At 45.4% G+C, this 24,697-nt stretch overlaps 1 pseudogene; it reads right to left on the bottom strand.

Annotated features, from left to right (window-relative positions):
* Nucleotides 1-22,479: 22,479 nt before the first annotated feature.
* LOC126459011 (5S ribosomal RNA) lies at nucleotides 22,480-22,597 on the bottom strand (annotated as a pseudogene).
* Nucleotides 22,598-24,697: the final 2,100 nt, after the last annotated feature.

Raw genomic sequence — 24,697 nt, 5'->3', positions numbered from 1 at the left:
TGAACCATTTTTTGATGTCACTATAAATAAATCATTTAAAGTGTATATGAGAAAGGAATGGAAGAAATGGATGATGGGTGAAACCCAACATGAATTCCAGCCGAAGGGAGCTCCAAAAGGACCTACAATGAAACACGTGTGTCAGCGAATAAAACAGTGATGGTCTAGAATCAGAGAAGACATCGTTAAATTTCCCAATAAGTGCGGCGTAAATAACGCTCTCGATCACAGGGAATACCATTTTATATATGGAGAGGAAAACGATGACGACGAAGAGAAATAAGAAGAAGAAGAAGAAAAAAGTTCAGTTCCAGGGATTTTAAAGCAGCTCGGTTTTATAAACTACGAACTTTTTTCAGTATCGCCTTGCAATCTAATAATAAAATGGTATTTAAAAAAAACTGCTTAAAAATGAAGATGCATCTTATAGTCAGTAGCGTGTTATAATCCGTAAAGCACTGTAAGTGTCCAGGCTCGTTTGTCTGTCTTGTTACATTACATACAACATCACGAGCAATTTGTGAAGTTGAAAGTTTATGAAGTGCATGTGATATCGTATGTGGTGTAACATGATAGTAAAAGTAGCCTGTGACTCGCTTGCTCCAAGGACCTAAGCACGACAGACATTTAATCACATAAAACGTCTGAAACGCCAAGTGGTAATAAAATGAAAAGCTATGACTGATAACAGAAAACGTGTTGTTTCAATCGACTTCAATAACAGTGGCAGTTAAGCCTAATCTGAAATGTTCGCATTTAAGTTGATGTAACAGCAGAGAAAATTGTTGCATGCAGTGTTCGTTCCACGCCGACCATAGACTGAGTATTTAGAGGACTTTTTTGACAATGTTGACTAGAATACAGCTTGGAATTCTCAAGATAGTATGGATAAAACACAGGCAGCGAAAGGATATTTACGAACCAGACCTCATTTACATTGTCCGGTCACATCAATGTGACCACTTCTTGCGGCTCAGATCGCTACCAGACGTGCTAGAAGAGAATCAGTGAGGTTCTGGAAAGTTTGGTCAATTGCACCACGTTTATCGGTTGAGGATGTATGGCGCGAACAGCTCGATTGAGATGCTCCTACAGATTCGGAGATTTTGTTGGTCAGGGCAGTACGGTAAACTCATCTTGTTGCTCTTTCAACCAAGCACGTACGCTATAAGCTTTGTGACACATTGCATTGTCCTACTGGTAGATGCCATCGTCCCGACGGAAAGCAGATGTCTGTAGTGGTGGACATGTTCCTCAGCGATAAGATGCGTTCTTCTGTTGGTCCATTGTGCCTACCATACTGACGAGATCACCCAGGAAATGCTTCGAAAACGTTCTCCAGATCACAAGACTCCCTCCTGCAGTTGAAGATTGTTGCACGGTCTTTGATTTCAGGCATTTCATGCCGTACACGCCAACGTCCATCTATGCGATGGAGCACAAAACGTGATTCAACTAAAAAGCTCACCTGTCGCCACTCAGTGGACGTTAATTTGCAATACTGGCGGACAAATTCCAGCCTTCGTCTCCGATGAACTGTAGTCAGCATGCGTGAGTGAAACAGGCTCCTGCTCTGGAGGTCCATGTGGAGCGATGTTCGCTGAACGGTCGTTGAGGAGACACTGTTGGTAGCCATTAGAGACGGGCAAAGTCGTTCATCCGTGGGAACTAGTTTGCTGGTGATCGCTCTTTTTTGGGAACCGCTCAGTTCTACTCGTTCACCGTTCATTGTGTTTGGTATATGGTTTTTTTTATGAAAAATTGAAAATTAGTAGCATAGGTGACTGAAGATGGAAGGCTCCAAGAGGGGGCAATTGCCTCCCCCCCTGGAGTACAGAGTTTTTATTCATAAAAGAATTCTCACACACTTGTAATTTTCGTGATTCTGCGAAACATCTCGTTTAGCCAACGCAGTGAAACAATCGCAGTGAAATAATATAAGGTGGTGAACAAAAAACCGGCACCGAGTACAGACTGCTCGCCAATTACGCACGATTTGTTGATCGCTACGAGCAGAATAGGCAAGCATGTAATAATTAGGCAGTAAAGAAATAACAAGCTAATGCAAACAACTTCAAAACAACAGATGATTGGTAAGCGACAATGAGCAGTCTAGTACTCGGAGCCGATTTCTCGTGCGCCATCCTGTACCACTGAAATAATATTGTGGGAGTTAACACATTCTCTTTACAAAATGTGACACTGTTCACTCCATTACGGAGCGTGGGCTTCATTCGGTTTTAAGTCGGTCTGCCTTCCATAACAATGAACATGCCGTTTTACCTTGGATCACAGAAAGACGGAAAATGGCCACTAGTGCGTGCCGTGCCGACATCTTTTGCATGTGTAATAACAAAGAATCTTACCTTTTTACAAGTATTTGTTCTGCCGTTTATCGAAATAGTGAAGTAAGCTGATGCGCCATTTTGTTACCTGAAAAGATGTATGTATTACATACCATGTAATTTTTATGTAATTATAAAATACATTTTAACTATCGGTCGTGGACGCTGAATAGAATACGAAGTGAACCAGAAGTTCAGAGTTCGAAAAAGGTGTGAAAGAGATCTACACTCCTGGAAATGGAAAAAAGAACACATTGACACCGGTGTGTCAGACCCACCATACTTGCTCCGGACACTGTGAGAGGGCTGTACAAGCAATGATCACACGCACGGCACAGCGGACACACCAGGAACCGCGGTGTTGGCCGTCGAATGGCGCTAGCTGCGCAGCATTTGTGCACCGCCGCCGTCAGTGTCAGCCAGTTTGCCGTGGCATACGGAACTCCATCGCAGTCTTTAACACTGGTAGCATGCCGCGACAGCGTGGACGTGAACCGTATGTGCAGTTGACGGACTTTGAGCGAGGGCGTATAGTGGGCGTGCGGGAGGCCGGGTGGACGTACCGCCGAATTGCTCAACACGTGGGGCGTGAGGTCTCCACAGTACATCGATGTTGTCGCCAGTGGTCGGCGGAAGGTGCACGTGCCCGTCGACCTGGGACCGGACCGCAGCGACGCACGGATGCACGCCAAGGCCGTAGGATCCTACGCAGTGCCGTAGGGGACCGCACCGCCACTTCCCAGCAAATTAGGGACACTGTTGCTCCTGGGGTATCGGCGAGGACCATTCGCAACCGTCTCCATGAAGCTGGGCTACGGTCCCGCACACCGTTAGGCCGTCTTCCGCTCACGCCCCAACATCGTGCAGCCCGCCTCCAGTGGTGTCGCGACAGGCGTGAATGGAGGGACGAATGGAGACGTGTCGTCTTCAGCGATGAGAGTCGCTTCTGCCTTGGTGCCAATGATGGTCGTATGCGTGTTTGGCGCCGTGCAGGTGAGCGCCACAATCAGGACTGCATACGACCGAGGCACACAGGGCCAACACCCGGCATCATGGTGTGGGGAGCGATCTCCTACACTGGCCGTACACAACTGGTGATCGTCGAGGGGACACTGAATAGTGCACGGTGCATCCAAACCGTCATCGAACCCATCGTTCTACCATTCCTAGACCGGCAAGGGAACTTGCTGTTCCAACAGGACAATGCACGTCCGCATGTATCCCGTGCCACCCAACGTGCTCTAGAAGGTGTAGGTCAACTACCCTGGCCAGCAAGATCTCCGGATCTGTCCCCCATTGAGCATGTTTGGGACTGGATGAAGCGTCGTCTCACGCGGTCTGCACGTCCAGCACGAACCCTGGTCCAACTGAGGCGCCAGGTGGAAATGGCATGGCAAGCCGTTCCACAGGACTACATCCAGCATCTCTACGATCGTCTCCATGGGAGAATAGCAGCCTGCATTGCTGCGAAAGGTGGATATACACTGTACTAGTGCCGACATTGTGCATGCTCTGTTGACTGTGTCTATGTGCCTGTGGTTCTGTCAGTGTGATCATGTGATGTATCTGACCCCAGGAATGTGTCAATAAAGTTTCCCCTTCCTGGGACAATGAATTCACGGTGTTCTTATTTCAATTTCCAGGAGTGTATAATGGACGTGCGAAGCGAACGAAACGAACAACAACAACTTGATACTGAACTAACTTGGAGCAGTCTGCAGTGGAACTGCGACGAGTGGCCACGCGAAGAACGAGTCCGGCCGAGCGAGACCGACACCGAGACCGAGACCGAGACAGAGGGGAACGGGACCGAGGCTGGGGAACGAGATCGGCCGACGTGCCGTTGCGGGAACGAGATCGACCGTTTCCCGTTCCCGGGAACTATAAGTAGAAAGCCGCGACCGAAGAGAACTATGAAAGATCGTTCCTTAGAATTCGTTCCTCACTCGTTCCGTTCATCTTGGTGGACCGTTCTTTTGGACCCGTTAGTTCGCGAACGACCCATCTCTAGTAGCCATTGGATCATCTGGACGGTCAGTTGCACAACAATTGCAAGTCTGTTCGTCCGTACACATCGTCCATTGCATTAGACCATTGCTTTTCACAATATATATAAATGACCTAGTATATAGTGTCGGAAGTTCCATGCGGCTTTTCGCGGATGATGCTCTAGTATACATAGAACTTGCAGCATTAGAAAATTTCAGCGAAATGCAGGAAGATCTGCAGCGGATAGGCACTTGGTGCAGGGAGTGGCAACTGACCCTTAACATAGACAAATGTAATGTATTGCGAATACATAGAAAGAAGGATCCTTTACTGTATGATTATATGATAGCGGATCCCGCAGGGGGCTCCCGTCTTGGGAGTATGTGGGTGGCAACCACACGGGCCCTTAGCTAAGCCTGGCATTACTTCCACTTACTTGTGTCAGGCTTCTCCTGTTTCCTTTCCTATCCGGCCCCCCTCGGCCAACTCTTGGTTTCTTCGACCCCAACGGTATTAGGTTTCTGAGGCCCAAGGGTGTCTTTCACTTTCCTCTCTAGTATCTATTATCTACCCTCCGACCCAACGGCGAAGCGAGCGGAAGAAGAATCTTATATCCCAGGTTCTCAAAGATCGTGGAGGCGGAAGAGGTCATGCCAGACGAACTGGCTGTAAAGGCGCCGCTCAGCCATCATTGAGCTCGCGGCAGTTCGTTGCAGTTCTGGTACCTGAAGTCACATGTCACATACATATGTGCCGTGATGAATTGTTCCAGAATTATAGTGTGTGGGTCACTTCCTCGCAAGCTGTAATCCACCTTAAACAAATTCACGCAAATGTCAATTTCTCCTGTCATTTTCTCTAAAGACCAATGGCGATGGCATAAGGACGATGGTAGCAGGCTCCGAGTGAGGCTGGAAGCTACTAGTCTGGACCTGCACACTGGCGGCAGGTGTGTGATGGTCGCCTTCCTGAGAACCCGTGTGACTACTTGGGAATCCGGTCCTGCATCTGCGACTGGGCAGGCCTATTTAGGATGACCGCTGCCCACTCTGAATGGGGAAGGCCCTAGAAAATGTGGGCTAAACATCGGAAGTCACACTTGAACCGGGCTGGGAATCCGCACCCAGTAGGTCACTCCTTATACTGCGGACGTAAACAAAAGAAGAATGAAACGATTATGACAATAGGGACATGGAATGTCAGGACCCTCCTGGACGTGAACAATTACAGACCAGAGAGAAGAACCGCTCTTATCACCCAAGAACTAGCCCGTCTAGATATAGACATAGCTGCCTTGAGTGAGACAAGACTCTCAGGTGAGGGACACATTAGTGAGGTACGTTCAGGGTACACCATCTTCTGGAAGGGAAAGGATGCAGGAGAACCACGCATCCATGGTGCAGGATTTGCTGTAAAAACGAAAATAGTGAAAGATCTTCGACTTACACCTGTCTCAATTAATGAAAGACTGATGACTCTTAGAGTACCCATTGGTTCAGACAGATTCATCACCTTCGTCTCTGCATATGCTCCTACTTTAGACAGTGATGAAGACACAAAGAATCAGTTCTACCACCAACTGAACAGTACTCTCTCTAAAATACCCATTCAAGATAAATTAATTTTACTTGGTGATTTCAATGCCAGAGTGGGAAGGGACAACCGTTTTTGGAGAGATGTCATGGGTAAACAAGGGGTGGGAAACTGCAATGCAAATGGGTTGCTACTTCTTGGTCTATGTGCTGAGCACGAGCTTTTCATCTCCAATACCCAATTCCGTTTGCGTAACCGCTATAAGACCACATGGATGCACCCACGCTCCAAACATTGGCATCTTATAGACTACGTTATCACGCGACAGCGTGACAAGAAAGACATTCTCATCACAAAAGCAGCACTAAACATCGATGAGTGCTGGACGGACCATAGACTTTTAGTCAGCCGTTTGAGAGTACCAAAGTATCGCAAGCCACGATCCCACTTTTCAAACCCACCACGCAGAAAATTCAACATAAGCAACCTGAACAACAAAAATGTTCGCTCACACTTCCAAGACATACTGTCCGAACAACTTAACAAAGCTCCAGCAACCACAGATGACGTCGAACAAGAATGGACCACATTAAAGAACATCATCAAAGAAACTGCTGAGAATGTTGTTGGTTGTAGTGCACGGAAAAGAAGTGACTGGTTTGATGACAACCACGGAGAAATCCAAGCCATCATCAATGCAAAGCGGGATGCTTACCTATCCCTTGCTCAAGATCCATCCTGCGCAGAAAAGAAAGCACACTTTCAAGAACTCAAGCAGAAATGTCAAAGTGAAATACGAGTAATCAAGAACAAATGGTGGCAACAGAAAGCCACAGAACTTCAAAATCTTTCTGATGCAAGGAACCTGCGTGGCTTTTACGCTGGTATTAAAGAGCTGTATGGACCTATCCGCTCCTCATCAGGAGCACTGAAAGCTGCTGACAACTCCACCATTCTTACTGAAAGTCAGGACATCTTAAAACGTTGGAAAGAGCACTTCAGTTCACTGTTAAACAGCCCTTCTACTGCCGCTGGAGATTTTCTCAAAAATGTCCCACAGCACCCTCCAAAACCCTGGCTGGCTGATCTTCCAACTTTTCAAGAATTTTGCAAGGCACTCAAGAGTGTGAAACCTGGGAAGGCTCCTGGACCTGACAGCATCCCGATGGAGCTTATTGAGGGTGGCGGCTTGCCTCTAAAAACTAGACTCTTCTCACTTATTATATTAATGTGGGAAACCCGCAAGGTACCAGCTGACTTGAAGAACTCCACAATTGTCACCATCTTCAAAAAGGGCGACAGAAGCGTCTGTGGTAACTACCGGGGAATATCTCTACTCTCTGTCACTGGAAAAATTTTTGCAAGAATCCTTTTAAATCGCCTCCAGACACTTTCAGAGACTATACTACCTGAGTCTCAATACGGGTTTCGACCTTCAAGAGGGACAATTGACATGATCTTCTGTGCACGACAACTACAGGAGAAGTGCAGAGAACAGCAAAAGCCTTTACTACTTGTTTTCTACGATCTAGAAAAGGCCTTTGATACAGTTCCCAGAGAAGCCATGTGGATGGTCTTAAAACGCTTCGGCTGCCCTGAACATTTTGTTGACCTGATTGAAGCTCTCCACGTTGATATGACTGGACAGGCCCTCTGCCAGAATGAAATGACTGGTGAATTCCTAATAACAAGTGGGCTTAAACAAGGATGCGTTCTTGCACCTACATTATTTGCATTGTATCTGGCAGCTATGCTTTACGAGACAACCGTAAACAATGCAGGAATAGAACTAAAGTACAGGTTTGATGGAGGATTATTCAACCAGTCCAGACTCCATTCAAAAAGGTTCACCAGTACCACTCGTGTGACAGAGCTGCAGTATGCTGATGACAATGCCTCTCCAGCTCATTCGCCTGCAGAGTTGCAGCTGTCAGTTGATTCCTTCAGCAGGGCGTACGAACGATTTGGTCTCTCCATCAATATTTCAAAGACAAAGGTGATGGCGCAGCCAACTCCTGGCTCCTCCGTTCCTGACTTCAGCATATCCATCTATGATACACTCCTGGAACAAGTGGACCATTTCCTCTACCTGGGAAGCATACTGTCATCCAACTGCTCATCTGGAAAAGATGTGGAGAATAGAGTACATGCTGCACATGTAGCATTTGGTCGTCTTACAAAGCGTGTCTTCCTGAATAAAGACCTAACACTGTACACCAAACTCATGGTGTACAAAGCTGTAGCCATTTCCACTCTGCTATATGGTTGCGAAACCTGGACGTTATATCGCTGCGATCTGAAGAAACTAGAACGCTTCAACCAACAGAAGCTAAGATATATCATGAACCTGAAATGGGATGACTTCATATCCAACACGGCTGTTCTAGAGAAAGCAAAAATGCATAGCATGGAAGCTCTTATCATTGGGCATCAACTCAGATGGGTCGGACATGTCCAGCGGATGAAAAATGACAGACTTCCACGCCAAATGCTGTACAGCGAAGTGAGCACAAGTAAAAGGCCACGAGGTGCCCCTCTCAAACGTTATAAGGATCAGTACAAGAAAAATCTGAAAAACTTGAACATCGATCCGAGTAACTGGTCCACAATAGCAGAAGACCGAAGTCGCTGGCGCTCAGTTACCTCAAATGCTCTTCAAAACTTTGAGCTGGAACGTCGAAGAATGGAGAATGACAAACGCCAGAGACGTAAACTCCTCCAGGCTCAGCCACGTCCTCCACCTTCCATCAGCTGTAATGTCTGTGGCCGCCTGTTCCACGCTAGGATTGGATTGCTAAGCCATCAACGACACTTCCACACCTGAACCGTGACAAAGGAAATCTCAGGAGAGAAATGAAAACTCGGATACGAGTATCAGCCGACGACGACGACGACGATATGATAGCGGAACAAACACTGGTAGCAGCTACTTCTGTAAAATATCTGGGAGTATGCGTACGGAACGATTAGAAGTGGAGTGATCATATAAAATTAATTGTTGGTAAGGCGGGTGCCAGGTTGAGATTCATTGGGAAAGTCCTTAGAAAATGTAGTCCATCAACAAAGGAGGTGACTTACAAAACACTCGTCCGACCTATACTTGAGTATTGCTCATCAGTGTGGGATCCGTACAGGTCGGGTTGACAGAGGAGATAGAGAAGATCCAAAGAAGAGCGGAGCGTTTCGTTACAGGGTTATTTGGTAAGCGTGATAGCGTTACGGAGATGTTTAGCAAACTCAAGGGGCAGACTATGCAAGAGAGGCGCTCTGCATCGCGGTGTAGCTTGCTGTCCAGGTTTCGAGAGGGTGCGTTTCTGGATGAGGTATCGAATATATTGCTTCCCCCTACTTATACCTCCCGAGGAGATCACGTATGTAAAATTAGAGAGATTCGAGCGCGCACGGAGGCTTTCCGGCAGTCGTTCTTCCCGCGAACCATACGCGACTGGAACAGGAAAGGGAGGTAATGACAGTGGCACGTAAAGTGCCTTCTGCCACACACCGTTGGGTGGCTTGCGCAGTATAAATGTAGATGTAGATGTAGATCGTCACATCCGTTGTTCACCCTGTCATCTAGGGCCCGAGGTAGACCATAGTTACCTTGACGCCGCTTCTGGATAGCGCGATTTTGACATGCACAATGAACATTAACCACGGAGACACTGTTAATAGGCCCTTGGTTCACACGGGCGATCAGTTGCTCAACAGTTGCACGTCTATTCGCCCGTACACATCATCGCAGTCATCATTCATATCTGACATCTATGACCCGTGGTGCACCACAGTTGCCTCGGTGCAAGTTTTGGATAACGCCATTTCGCCATGCACGGTACACGAACTTAGCCCTTTAAGAAATGCTCCATCCTTAGCTCGAAAGCCAATGGTCATGCCCTTTTGGACATCAGATAAATCGCTCCGTTTCCACATCACGACAACGACAGCACGATTTTCCGCATCCCTCCGACACGCTGTATGTGCCCTCCACTGCTAATGTTGACACCTGCCGTCTGTGACTGGTTATTGCATGTCGGCGTCGTCTATAAGACCGTGTATAAGGCTCGTGGGGCAGGAAAGGGGAGCGGTAGGGTAAATTTTCTCCAGTTGTAATTCACACGGTTGCAGTCTATCGCCGGCCGGGGTGGCCGAGCGGTTCTAGGCGCTACAGTCTGGAACCGCGCGACCGCTACGGTCGCAGGTTCGAATCCTACCTCGGGCATGGATGTGTGTGGTGTCCTTAGGTTACTTAGGTTTAAGTAGTTCTAAGTTCTAGGAGACTGATGACCTCAGAAGTTAAGTCCATAGTCCTCAGAGCCATTTTTTGTAGTCTATCGCCAATGTTATTCAACCTGTACATCGAGCGAACAGTAACGCAAGCCAAGGAAAAATTTAGAAAAAGTACTGAAGTTCAGAAAGAAAAATTAAAGCTTTGAGTTTTTCTGATGAGACCGTTAATCTAACAGAAACGGTGAACCACTTGGAAGATCAGTTGAAAGGGGCGAATGGTATCTTGAAAAGGTGTTATAAGTCGAATAAAAACAACTTAGCTCCGACATATTGCGCTCACAATTAAACAGGACACTGTTCTCATCAGGACTAACACTTACGACGTATTGAAGTGCACAGGTGCCGTGCATGGTCAAATACAACAGCGCAACCTGCAGGTTGTGTATCTTCAAGGATTGCTTTACTAAGAGACTAGTGTCCTGTACCTTTAAAAACTGTAAGTTTTCGTGCGGAGATGCAAAATTTACGGCGACTCGTGTTTAGACGAAAAAACAAGGGGCAAAGATGAGTTGTAACTACACAGTATTCATGGGAACTCATTACTCAGTTTGATAGACTCGCTACTCATAATGTCGATGTGTTTTCCATCACAGGGAATTTTGAAAAGTAAAATATAGAGGTTAATCTCACAATCCTTACGAGTTCTCCACTGGACATAAAGTTGTCTGCCCGTTTCCGGTGCAGCGAAATGAAGATTTGGAGAAAATATAATGGTTGAGTCTCGTTTCGTTACGCTGCTGCCCATGTAGCAAGAAGTTACTCGTTAATTTGGGGAGCCCTTGTGTGCAGCTGCAGAGTAAAACAAGGTTAGCGGACACGCGAATTTGCAAACTCACTTCTCCGAATGTCGCAACCAGCCAGCCGGTTCTTCCGAGGCAATTACGCGAGCCACTCCACGACACTCGCGCAGACTGCTGCGAATGAAACGTGCACGTGTAGACGAACACGTGGGTGCGTGCGGTCTTCTGAAGTGGAGCCTTTGAGGGATTGACATCTGAGGACGGAGAATTCCAGGCTGGTATCTGTGGCCTATGAGGGCTTCTGAATTTTTAATTTTGTTCTGAATATCGATTGAGGTATTACATGTCATGCACATTACTCAGTGATCTTGTTGCTTCGCTGACTCAAGTTGCAACCCTCGGCCGCTAGTGCAGTGGTTCCCAACCTTTCCGAGACCATTACTCCAGAGTTCAGTCATACATAAGCCAGTACCCCCTCCTCTTCCACACCTCCCTCGCCACCCCCTCCCCCTTAACCACCGCCTACATCAGAATAAGGCGTAAATAAACTTTAGACTGAAAAACCAATTTCTTTGAACATTTCCGTTTCTAAAATGACGAAAGATAAACGATACTTTCCTTTTGTACTTTTTTTTTTTTTTTACCATGAATTGTCGATCAGTGAGACAATTGCAACTGATTATTTCTAACAACTGTTTTCTATACGACGATGAAGCAATTCTCACTGCATCCTGAATGCTACCAACAACTCCTTTTCGGAAAAGAATGCTAACTATCCATATTGGGGGTACACACGTTACAAAACACGATTCATCTGCACCACTCCTCTCGTTACTGATACTTGCTTCGCCCACACCCCGCATACTCATTTAAAATCGACCAAATTAAAATTTATGCTCTACACTTTTTGTTTGTAAATCACTTGATTGCAGGACTCCTTAGCTACTTGCGAGGGCCAGTCTCCCTCTCTGCCACGGATGTCTGTCGAAGACGTGGCCACAGCACTGCAGCAGGGTCGAGCGGCAGTGCGCAAACATGTAGTCATGGGGAATTGCCCGAACTTGGACACGCCAGCAAACACGATGCATAAAATCCTACGAAACATCCTGTATTGCTATCCATACAAAATGACCCATGTTCAGAAACCGCTTCCTGTTGACCAGCTTATAAGACAAACATACTCTCTGGAATTTCTTGCTCACATAGAAGTGAACAACGAATGGTCATGGAATACTGTGTGGACAGACGAAGCCCATTTCCATCTCCAAGGACACGTCAGTACGCAGAATTGCAGAATGTACAGGGTGTGTCAAAAAAATGTATACAGACTTGTTCAAAGTCATAGACAATTTATTTTCCGCTCTACAAGGTTAAATATCTGTGAGAAAGTAATGTTTTGTTTCTTCAACAGGTGGCAGCAGTGGCAAGGAAGTAACTGCAACATGGCGGACGTGCGTTTGAACTTTGAAGGGCGGAAGCAGATAATTAAGTGGTACTGGAAGTTTGAGAATGTAGCTGCGGTTAGAAGACAGTGGAGAAGTGAGTATGGTACAGAACCACCTTCAAAGTTAACAATTATACGTCTACGAGACAAATTCGAAATTCGTGGAACAGTGTGTGATGTGCATAAAGGTCGATCGGGGCGACCTCGTACAGCTACAAGTGATGATTCCACAACTGCGGTCTTGGAACTGTTTCAGCGTTCGCCTCAAAAATCTTCAAGGCAAGCGGCACGTGAGAGTAATGTAAGTGCTAGTAGTGTGCTACGCATCCTGAAGAAAGGCTAGTTTCGTGTGTACATTCCAAGGCTGGTGCAACAGCAAAGTGACGACGATCCAGATCGAAGGTTAGAATTTTGTGAATGGGTTCAGGAGATGGTGAACTGGGATTTATGGGTAGCATAATTTTGTCGGATGAAGCCCAATTCAAACTCAATGAAACTGTCATTAGGCACAATTGTGTGTACTGGGCTGAAGATAATCCTCACAATACAGTTGAAAAGGCTGTGAATTTGCCTGGGGTAGATGTGTGGTGTGGTTTGTCTGCAAGGGGACTCATTGGGCCTTTCCACTTTGAAGGTACTGTTACTGGAGAAACGTACCTAACAATGCTTGTGAATCCATATTCCCTGCCATTCGCGCATTATACGGTAATGATGAGTTTTATTTCCAACAAGATGGCGCCCCGCCGCACTATCATAGGGACGTACGAGCATACCTGGATCACAATGAGCCAGGCCAGTGGATAGGACGCAGGGGACCAATCGAGTTTCCTGCACGCTCTCCAGACCTCACGCCGCTGGATTTCTTCTTATGGGGTACAGTAAAAGATGAGATGTACAAACGTAAACCAGGTAACCTGGACACACTTTGGAATGAGGTTGAGTTGGTGTGCGCAGAAATCTCATTGGACACCTTGGTACGATGTACGGAATCAGTGGTGACTCGTACTCAGAAATGTGTTGATGCTGGAGGCCACCAGTTTGAACATTAATCACATTTGCAAAATACATTTATTTTCCCAATTGGACTTTAAGCTTTCCATTTCCAGAAATTTAACATTGTAGAATGGGAAATAAATTTTCTATGGCGCTTCAAAGTGTGTTTACATTTTTTTTTGACGCAACGGAAGATCCACACGCACATGAAGCGGTACCATTTCATTCTGGAAAGGTGATTGTGTGGTGCGGGTAAACAGCAACGTTTATCGTAGGGCCGTATTTATCGAGGAAATGAGTCCTGCGGGTCTTCTAACCTGTATCGCCACTGGTAAATGCTCTATGACAGTATTTTGCGCACCCACGTCCTTACAACACTTCAGCAGTGTGAATGTGTAAGTAGGATCACTTTTATGCAAGATGGCGTTCCTCTGCATATTGCACAGCCAGTGAAGCGGTTGCTGTAGAGGCATTTCGGAAATGCTGGAATTATCAGCCGTTATTTCCCTACAGCCTGGCCTTCCAGATCACCTGATATTAATCCGTGTTACCCCTGGCTGTAGGGTTATCTGAAAGATGCTGTGTTCAGTGCTCCAATTATTACGCACGTAAGTGAACTGAAGGTGCGCATTACGCAGCGCATACTGAACATGATTCTCGAGACTCTCCTATATGTTTTGAAACATGCTGTTTCTCGATTTTGACTTGTGGCAGAAAACGACGGACAGCATATTAATCACGTCTTGCTCCCGTCTCACGGCAATGAGAACCTGTGACATACTGCATCTTGTGCGTTTTTTTTTTTTTTTTTTACCCCAGGACAACTAAAAACCGATGTCATGTTGTTTTTAAGCGATTTTTGGTCTTAGGATTGTTAAAAACCGAGGTCATTTTTCTTTCTATGCGGCTTTTGGCCTCAGGACAATTGAAAACCGATTTTTCCCATCCTTTGTGGTACGACTTGCCTAACATTGCTATAAATGTTGACTTTTGAACTTATATATAGAGTCATGGACGTTGAACAGTACGGGCGGTGTAATGTACGACTCAAACTATAGTTGTCGTATTGCGTTTCATGTGTCATTTGTAGCCGACCGCATTTACGATAAGCCACTTGCTGTGCCATATATTGGTAAAATTTTCGGTATTTTTTTCCATCACGTTCCTCTTGCGTCCATGATATGCTGTTCAGATTTGACATTCTAATTGGTTGTTCTTTTCCTTCAGCGTTTTCGAACTTGATCTTTAATTATGGACACCTGGTATTATGTTACGAAGCGACAGCGACTGTTTTTCCGAGCATATAGATTTTGCTAGACAGTATAAGAAGCCGATACAGTGGCCGGGTGCATAGCCTGTTACCGGTGTAGACAACGGCTGGATTGTGAGGCGTCGGTCACAGACAAAACACACTGGCAGCATCGCAAAGTATTCTCCCTGTGTCACTCTGCACACAACGCATCACGCTGACACCTTCCTACGTGTACCCCACCATAACAGCCAGCCAGTTCGCGGCAGCAGTAAGATGGCTAATGCAGAACAAGGTTTTCTTTTCTTTTTTCTTCTAAGTGCTGAATGAGAAACATTTGGTTCTTATACAGTGTGTTTCTGTAAGAGCGAGCAAAAATTTAACGGGGCATGGAGGATGCTCCACTGAACAATTTGAGGTAGGGAACCTGGTGGAGCCAACTAAAGGAGATATAGGAATAAAATCACATTACTGTGTCCTTTTTTATTTGCATTAGCTAACTGCAAATACCATCACTGACAGAATGAACGTGCCATTTGTACTGTATCTTACAATATGTACTGAAACTGACGGCCATCAACCTCAACGCAAGCACGTCATGGCGAACAAGAGTCCTGACAAATATCACTGATGTGTTTCGAATCACGTAACATGCAACTACCATTCTGGCAACTAATTCCATCTCTGTATCCACTGGTGTCTCATGCACTAATGACTTTAGATATCTCCATAGGAAATAATCAAGGAGATTGAGTTCAGGTGACCTCGCAGGCCATGGAATAGGGCCTCCCCTACAATCCATCAACCAGTAAATAACTGTTCCGGTACTGCTACATCGTATTGTACTGTACGCCTCTGAATAGAACTGACTAGTGAATGAGTCTGTCGTTGATTCATGGCACGTTCTGTCATGGGCAATGTAAATACGATACAACAGAGCCACCTTATGGACAAGTAAGGTAAACAAAACTTGCATCTTCACTTCCTGATAACCAGGCTCGTCCTCCTTGTTTCCTTGCAGGAAGTAAAGAATGTGCGTGTAAATAAACAGCACAGAACATGTAAACTTGTTGGCACGTTAGTTGTAAATAAGCTGGAAAACAGTAATGCTAGACAAAGCGGTAACAAGTTTATTTCCATCTCACCCTAAGCTGGCTTATCCGACCCCAGGACCACTATCTCAAATTTTACGGTGGAGCATTCTCTATGACCTGTTAGAGGTAGGGGTGTAAATGTGGAAACCAAGTTTGTTTTTGCTGTATAAAAGAAATGTTTACTTCTCTTTCAGCTTCAAAAATTAGCCAAAGCTAATTCATAATGTTTTAGCAATGAATGTAATATTACGAAACACAAAAACTAAATATGTTAAAAATTAACAACTCATTAATTTTTCAAGAAGTGCAGGTAATGTGGAAACGCCTTAAAATTGTGTGAAACTGAGTACCTCAAACGAAAACTATAAAAAATGTTGGAAACTATTTTATTTTATATTAAATTTAAACTACACAAAAATATTTTTAAACGCAACTGTAATATAAAAATGCTTCATAAGCGAAGTTCACTTGCAAAAATCGCATATGTGAATATCTCCTTCATTTCAAGCACACAAAGTGTGACTCCACTCCTCATACACTACACAGTTAATCCACAATTCTCCCCGAACGTCTTTGGAAAATGCGCCTCCACAAAAAATACAAATGGCATCTTCTTCAGTAGGTTTTTTTTCCCCCAACTGGGGGATCAAAATCTGACTCGCCTGAAGAGACAGTTGGTGCATTGGGCTCTTCATCTGAATCCTCAGATAACTTAAGCCGTTTATTGCACTGTTTTCTAGGAGGAGCTTCACGTTTTTTCTTGCTTTTGGCAGGTGCCTTAGGAAGCTTCTGTTTAACATTCAGTAAGGAGTCTTCAAGGCATGTTTTATAAGACAAAGATGTCAAAACAGCTGATGAACCTGGCTTACGACCTCTGTTGCAAACCTACCTCTTTAGAGGAGGGATTGGCATGATATCTTGTGGAGATATACACGCGTTTGATGAGGTATTTGACAACTATGTTGACCATCTCCTTTCTCTTAGGCCATCTTCAATTGGGCTGTCAGTTGCATCAGGTCTGAATGCGTTCTGGGTGTCTTCTTCTCTGAGGTCATTACTTCCACCTGGAGATGCTGCATTCTCATAAGTTCCTCTCAGACTTCTGGTCTCATCTAAAGCTGACGTGGCAGCTATAAAGTCGATTTCTGCAAAAACAGTCCTGTCACATGGTGGTGCTCCATTCAGTAGAGTATCAGTCCAATTCTTCCTGGGGAAGATCATCATTGGTGGTATGAAAGTACCGCCAGCACTCATACAGCATATGACAGTCAACAGGGATCCTCACTCTGCTGATGTGAGGGCACCTACTTGACTTCAATCCAATTATATGTGGTATTCTGCTCTGGTCGACAGAGAGCCCAGTCTCGTCCACATTGTACACACGATTAGCACTATAGGAGTGTTTACTGTACTCAGCTTGCAAAATGTCAAAAAACTTGTCTGCAGCATCTTTGTTGAACCCGTTTGCTCTCGAGAATGAGGTTCCCATAGGTTTGTGAATTGTGAATTTATTTCTGAGTCGTCTAAGAAAACCAAGCTCTACCTGCAGCATTTGAAGTATGATTAATATTATTTCTTTCCGCTAGCTGATATGCCATTCTCTTGACATCTAATCTGGTAAGGCCATAGAAGCGATTATCCATTTCAATGAGATACTGTACCAACTGTTTCTCAATAGCATAAGGTACTACAGGCTTACGTCCAAGTCTCAAAGAAACCCATTCTTCAGGTGACATATCACTATGCAGCAACCTGAGGTACACTGAAAGCTTTTACTGTTCTTCTCAACGACATTTGCTTTTCCCTTAAGGCTATTATACACTTAATCATGTTTTCAGCATCCCACTTCTTCACAATATCTCTTGGTTTCCGATAAGTTAGTTTTTGTGGCATCTAGAAACAGAACGTATTATACGTAATGTCTTTGATGTTGGTATTGTGGAAACGTTTTCATAATGCCATTGTATGTATGCTTCCACATTACCTACGCAATGGCCATTTTAAATTTCGGTAGGTTACATTAAGCAACTATCCATTTAAGGTTGACAAAGGACTGCCAAAACCTTTTATGCATCTGCATTTATAAGCTATCAGACATAAAGAAAGATAACTACAAAGTATGTAGATAAATATAATACCACAACTTACCTCGAAAAAGGTTTAGAATATACGAGAACGTAAATTACATCACTGTCACGAGGTGTGTTGCTCAACTGACTCTACCGAGACATATAGGAACTATTGCAACAATTTCTGGTTGCCCCACTAGAGTGCAGCACTCTGCAGGCCAGATACTAGACTTTTCCACAGTACCCGCATGCTTCCACGTTTACATCCCTACCTCTACATTTTTATGCGCTCTTACGGAAATACCCTGTATACTGCGGGAAAAGGTTGTTATCCAACTCTGATAGGCCATTGAGGATGAGGAGGAGGGGTGTCAGACGCCCTTTATTGGTGTTTTCATTATTTTTTTTCATTCATGTAAATAGACGTTCTTGATTAGTGTTTCCTTTATTGCTTGCTACTGGTGGAAACAGGTGAATGGCAAACTGGCAGCAGTTGTGGTACCGGTTGAGGCGTACACCTGTGGCCGCTGTTTTTGTCCCACGCGCCTGTGTACATGAGTTGAGAACAAGCAAGCACGAATCAAGAACGTCTATTTCCACCAAGGAAAATAAATAGTGAAAACACTGTCCTCCGCATCCTCAACAGCCTGACAGAGTTTGATAACAGCCTCTTCCAGCAGTATATAAGAACCGAACTTTTCGCATTCAATAGTTTGCATAAAAAAATCAGCTGAGGAGGGCCACCTGCAATAGTGCCAGAAACATCGGATGTTATACACACTGACACTGTAGTCACAGACCCGGAAGAATTTCACTGACTGTGACAATGGCCGCGGAAGCCTACGTTTATAAGTGAGTAGGCAGTTACAGTGCAGATGGTACTGCCGGCCGAAGTGGCCGTGCGGTTAAAGGCGCTGCAGTCTGGAACCGCAAGACCGCTACGGTCGCAGGTTCGAATCCTGCCTCGGGCATGGATGTTTGTGATGTCCTTAGGTTAGTTAGGTTTAACTAGTTCTAAGTTCTAGGGGACTAATGACCTCAGCAGTTGAGTCCCATAGTGCTCAGAGCCATTTTGCACATGGTATTTCGTCTCTGACTCAGCGGTGAACAACCAACTAGGAAAACACACAGACCCATTGCGAACTACATGTAGACATCTAAGTGCTCTTTTTATATTAATGGATTCAGTATTGTATTACGAGGGTTGAATGAAAAGTAATGCCTCCATTTGCGTTAAATGGATTTGGATGGGAATATTTTAATAAATCAAACGCAGAAATAATCCTTAGAATGTGATGTCTAATTACCAATATTCACTTTTCCACATAATTACCAGCCAAATGGATGCATTTCTGCCAACGATGAACAAGTTTTCTGAAGCCGTCACCGAAGAAGTCGACACACTGATTCCGCAACCACAATCTCACAGTTGTCTCAACGTCTTCATCAGAAGCATAATGATGTCCCCGCAGATCGTCTTTCGTTATCGGGAACAGTTGGAAGTCAGACAGTGTTAAGTGCGGACTGTATGGAGGATGCCGTACAGTGGTGAGATTCAGTCTCTGAAGTTCTGCTGTGGTGGCACGTGGAGTGTGTGATTTGGCATTGTCATGCTGCAGAAAAACATTTCCCTTTTCCTTTCGGTTCCTTGTTAGCAGTCGTTTCAGAGTTGGCAGCGTCGTGATCTAACGCTCTGAATTTACTGTTGTTCCACGATCGAGGAAATCAACATGGATAACACCATCTGCGTCCCAGAACACTGTGGCCATGGTTTTTCCGGCTGAGGGCTGCTTCTTGAATTTCTTTTCCTGGGGCGAGTCTTTGTGTCGATATTCCACAGACTGAAATTTCGTCTCCGGGTAGTCATGGTGTACCCCCATTTCGTCTCCTGTCACAATTGAATGGAGAAAGGCGTCACCTTCATTCTCGTAACGCGAGAGGAGTCCCTGGCAAATTACTCGCCCAACGACGCACAGTACTCACAATAACACAGTCACCATAAACGGCTTTCATTCTCTGATGAATCTTCTTTGGGGTGACACCTTCTGCTGTCAAGAATTCAATGACCGCACGTTGCTTAAATCGCATTGACCGACCGTCTCCGCAAGGTTCTATACGAAGGCTTCCCGCCAACTGGAGCTCTGGAGCAGATGCTACGGAACAAATGGTTCAAATGGCTCTGAGCACTACGGGACTTAACATTTGTGGTCATCAGTCCCCTAGACCTTAGAACTACTTAAGCCTAACTAACCTAAAAACATCACACACATCCATGCCCGAGGCAGGATTCGAACCTGCGACCGTAGCGGTCACGCGGTTCCAGACTGAAGCGCCTAGAACCGCGCGGCCACAGCGGCCGGCTGCTACGGAACAACCCGGTACCTGCCGCATACCAATGCTGCCAACTGTTGAACAGTTACTAAGGTGGAGACATTACTTTTCAGTCAACCCTCGAACTTATTGCTCCTGCATGTAATTTTTAGGACCATGGCATTTTGCAGCATGCACTTTATTACTGACACTCGCAACTAATGCGATAGGCATAAACTTCTGAAGAAGGGCACTAAAGGCCCGAAACTAGTAAAAAAATTAAATTTCAAAAAATTTAAATGGCTCCAAGCACTATGGGACTTAACATCCGAGGTCATCAGTCCCCTAGATTTAGAACAACTTAAACCTAACTAACCTAAGGACATCACACACAGCCATGCCCGAGGCAGATTCGAACCTGCGACCGTAGCAGCAGCGTGGTTCCGGGCTGAAGCGCCTAGAACCGCTCGGCCACAGCGGCCGGCAATTAAATTTCTTTTATGCAACTGGTTACTCATTATTCCAATATATACGACTAAAGTTGCTGAAGATGGGTAAAATGCAAAATTATGAGTCGTTGGTTTAAACAATTTCAACAAGCTGGATGCCTCTTCAAAGGATGAAGTACGGACCAGTGTACTTCCATTGTTTATAATATGTGCTGTAAATTTAAAACTTCCTGTTTCCAAACGTGCATAGAGCGCTCACAACAATTTATACTTTAATAATATAAATTAAAATAATTAGGCCAACTTTTCGAATAATCGTGTGCTGGGAGGTCCTTTCCGCAGCTGCCGAGTTCATCATGCCGTGTGGGGCCTGGATCACTCCTCACGTCGCACCAGACTTCAGGGATTTAGATGCACGAACCAGTCACTTTAATGTTACCACTACCTATGTTCGACGTCAACGTAGAATAACCAGTCACAGACGACAGGTGGCAGCACTAGCAGTGGAGGTTATGTGAAGAGTGTCGGGGGGATGCAGTGGAATGGTTCAAATGGCTCTAAGCATTATGGAACTTAACATCTGAGGTCATCAGTCCCCTAGACTTAGAACTACTTGAACCTAACCAACCTAAGGGCATCGCACACGTCTATGTCCGAGGCAGGATTCGAACCCGTGACCGTAGCAGCAGCGCGGTTCCGGACTGAAGCGCCTAGAACCGCTCGGCCACAGACGGCGGCTGGATGCAGTCGCTGTCGTAATGCGGAAACGGAGCAAATTACCTTACATCGAAAAGCCCATGATCACTGGCTTTCGGGTCAAGGGTGGAAGCGTTTCTGAAATGGCTAAGTTTGTAAACTGTTCGCATGCCGTCGTCGTTAAAGTATACTATGCATTGCTAAATAGTGCCATCCAAAACCAGCGTCGAGGCAACTGTGGTGTACCACAGGCCATTGATGAGAGGGGTGAACAACGGCTATGGGAATATGGGCAAATAGAAGTGCAACTATTGAGAAACTAAGTGCCCGGATGAACCAAGGAGCTACCAACAGTGTCTCCTCAACGAGCGAAAGTTTCCGCCTATGGACCTCCACAGTGGGCACGTGGTTCATGCACCCATGCTGACTGCTATTCATCGAAGACAAAGGATGGAATCTGCACTCCAGTACCGCAACTGGAAGTATACGAAGTGACGACAGGTGACCTTTTCAGATGAATCATCTCTTCTGCCCCATCTTACAGTTGGTAGTTGGCGTGCAGAGCCTGAAGCGTCCGAAAGCAAACAACCCGCTACAGTCGTCGATATGGTCCTGGGAGGAGGATGGAGCATTCCGGCGTGCGGAATGTTTTCATGGCACAGTGGATCAACACAAGTATGAATCTGTCTTTGGGGAACATGTTCATCCCACGATGCAGTTTGTTTTGCCTCGGCACGATGGCATCTACCAGCAGGACAATGCAACGTGTCATACAGCTCACAGCTTACATACTGGTTCGGAGAGTATCAGGATGAGTTCACTGGACTCTTTGGACACCAACCTCCCCGGTTCAAACCAAATTGAGAATCTGTGGGACCACCTCTATCTGGCCGATCCCCAACCAAGAAACCTAACGTAGCTGGCCATGGCACTGGAGTCGCCTTGGCCTCACATCCCCTCCAGCACCTTCGAGAACCTCACTGACTCCTTTCCTGCACGTCTCGCAGTGGTTCGTGTTGGAAGAGGTGGTTATTCAGGCTTTTACCAGGTGGTCACGTTAATCTGACTGGACTGCGGAAAAGCAAGACTCCGTACGAAGAGGCCATGAAGGCCCAGAGGTACCGACTGGCCTCAGTCCACAGGCGTAACTGGATGCGGATATGGAGGGGCATGTGGTCAGCACACCGCTTGCCCGGCCGTATGTCGGTTTACGAGACCGGAGCTGCTACTTCTCAATCAAGTAGCTCCTCAGTTTTGCCTCACCAGGGCTGAGTGCACCCCGCTTGCCAACAGCACTCGGCAGACCGGATAGTCACCCATCCAAGTGCTAGCCCAGCCCGACAGTGCTTATCTTCGGTGATCTGTCGGGAACTGGTGTTACCACTACGGCAAGGCCGTTGGCGTATAAGCAAGAACCCCCTCCCCCCTTTATAAAGTTACTCACATTATTTCCTCACTTGGAGCTGTATCTAAACCACAAGGACAGAAGGACAGTGGGATGGTGAAAGGCGATATTTATCGCTGTCTCGCAATTCTTTCTCTCATTTTTGAGTTCCATGCTCATTTTTTTTCTATCTGGTTGGGGGAAATTACCATGACATGAATCAAGTCAGCCAGACAAGTGACGGGCGTGTTTCAAAGGAAAGAGGATAAGCCTACTGCAAGCTGAAGCTTTGATCTGGTAGGTGAGATGAGGTTGGATAATATGGCTTGTAGGAAATTCAGTTATTTAACTGTAGATAGTCCCTTATTTGAAGACGCTCAGTCGTCTTTTTAAAAAGATTGGAATAATATTCACGTTCTATAATACGTGATATTACACGGGCGATGCAAGGGTCCTTGCATCCCCTGGACGAAATACACAGATAGGTTGTGCTTTTAGTAGAATATAGGTCTTAGTTTTTTTATTTCCATAATACATTTCGAAACTTCTATTTCATCTTCAGAAGTCAGTCAAGATCAGATGTATTTCAGTTGAAACAGCCTCCGAATGTGCAGTCAGTCTAGGAAACCAAGTATAACCATGCAATTACTAACCATCCACTAATCCAGTATGTTCTTATTGGAACAGAAACAGAGTTTCATTAATCTACATCTGCTACTAGAGCTACATCTACCCTAAGCAAGCAGTAGTGTATGAAAGATGACACCTCCGTGAACCGGTACCGATTTTCCCCCTTCCGTAATTTGTTCGCAATTGGAGTTGGTGAGAAAGACCATAGGTAAGTCCGCATATGAATTAGAATTGCTCTGATTTTCTCACGGGATGTTAAACCTTAGTCTCCCTTTCTGATTTTCCATCATGGCCATTTCATGAGGTATATGTGAGAGAATGTAGTATGCAGTCTGTCTTTTCTTGGATCGAACGCTCAGGGAATTTCAACAGCACAAATGGCTTTCCCACAGGATATACCAGTGAAGTTCATCTGCGTGGTCCTCTCACGCTTCCTAAACGAAATCGAGACGATACGTTCTTTAGACTTCCTGCATCTCTTCTCATAATCCTGTCAGGTAAGGATTCCAAACTGGTGAACAATGCTCAACAATCGGTCGGACGATGGTTTTGTACGCAACCTTGCAAGAATCGCTCACTCGTACTAAACCTCCAGGAATGTCTCAGTTTAGCCGGTGAGACCGTGTATAGTGGTATAAGGGGCGTACAGTAGAACTGGCACACTTCAGCACTCGTGTTTTGCGATAGTTAAGCCAGTTCGTCTTGGAACTGACTTGACTTAGTGAGGCACTGTGTACGAATTAATACTATCTGTTATGTGGAGGTGCTCTCGCACCTTTATGTCTCTTTGCAGAGCCGTAGCAACGCCGATGGATTCTGGAAGTGCAATACTATCGTCTATGTTTTACGTAATGGAGTGGGGAGAAGTATTTTTGTGCAAATAACTTTTACACATGATGCCATTATGGTGCATTTATTTAAGAAAAACGCTAAATTGGACTTATTCACACTGATTGTAAGTTAACTATTACCGGTACGAGAGCATGGTCTACCGCGTGGCTACATCGAAAGGCATCCAATCCACGACTGCCGACTATGGGGCAAAGTCTGTAACTTGTGCATACAATCGATCTAGTTCATATAAGACCGTACATCTTCGCTTACGCCAAAGTAATTCATTTATTTATTGGTATCAACGTTTTCCGACATTGTGAATCTACCGAAAGGTCGTATTTATGACTTGTAGACATCTCCTAATGATTGAATGGCAAGAGGCAACTTTTGTTTGCAAATATTTCTTAATAGCAATTACTTGATACAAGCCAGAATAAATTTACTTCCCCTACATATCTGTTCGCTGACGTCACGAGCAATTTCTGCATCGTCACTTGATCCCATTGGCTCTCAAAGCGCCAGATGGCCAACTGCCTCTGCTACCCAGCATGGAAACTTACCGCTCGCTCCTTACTCCATATGTACTGCAGTGCTGACACATTCACTTTACGTATGTGAAACAGCAAAACTGGAGATATAGTAAAACACGCTCTT

The sequence above is a fragment of the Schistocerca serialis genome, chromosome 2 (genome assembly GCF_023864345.2).
Source record: "Schistocerca serialis cubense isolate TAMUIC-IGC-003099 chromosome 2, iqSchSeri2.2, whole genome shotgun sequence".
Lineage (NCBI taxonomy): Eukaryota > Metazoa > Arthropoda > Insecta > Orthoptera > Acrididae > Schistocerca > Schistocerca serialis.
Note: the sequence above shows the minus strand (reverse complement) of the source record. Positions and strands in the feature narration are given on the sequence as shown.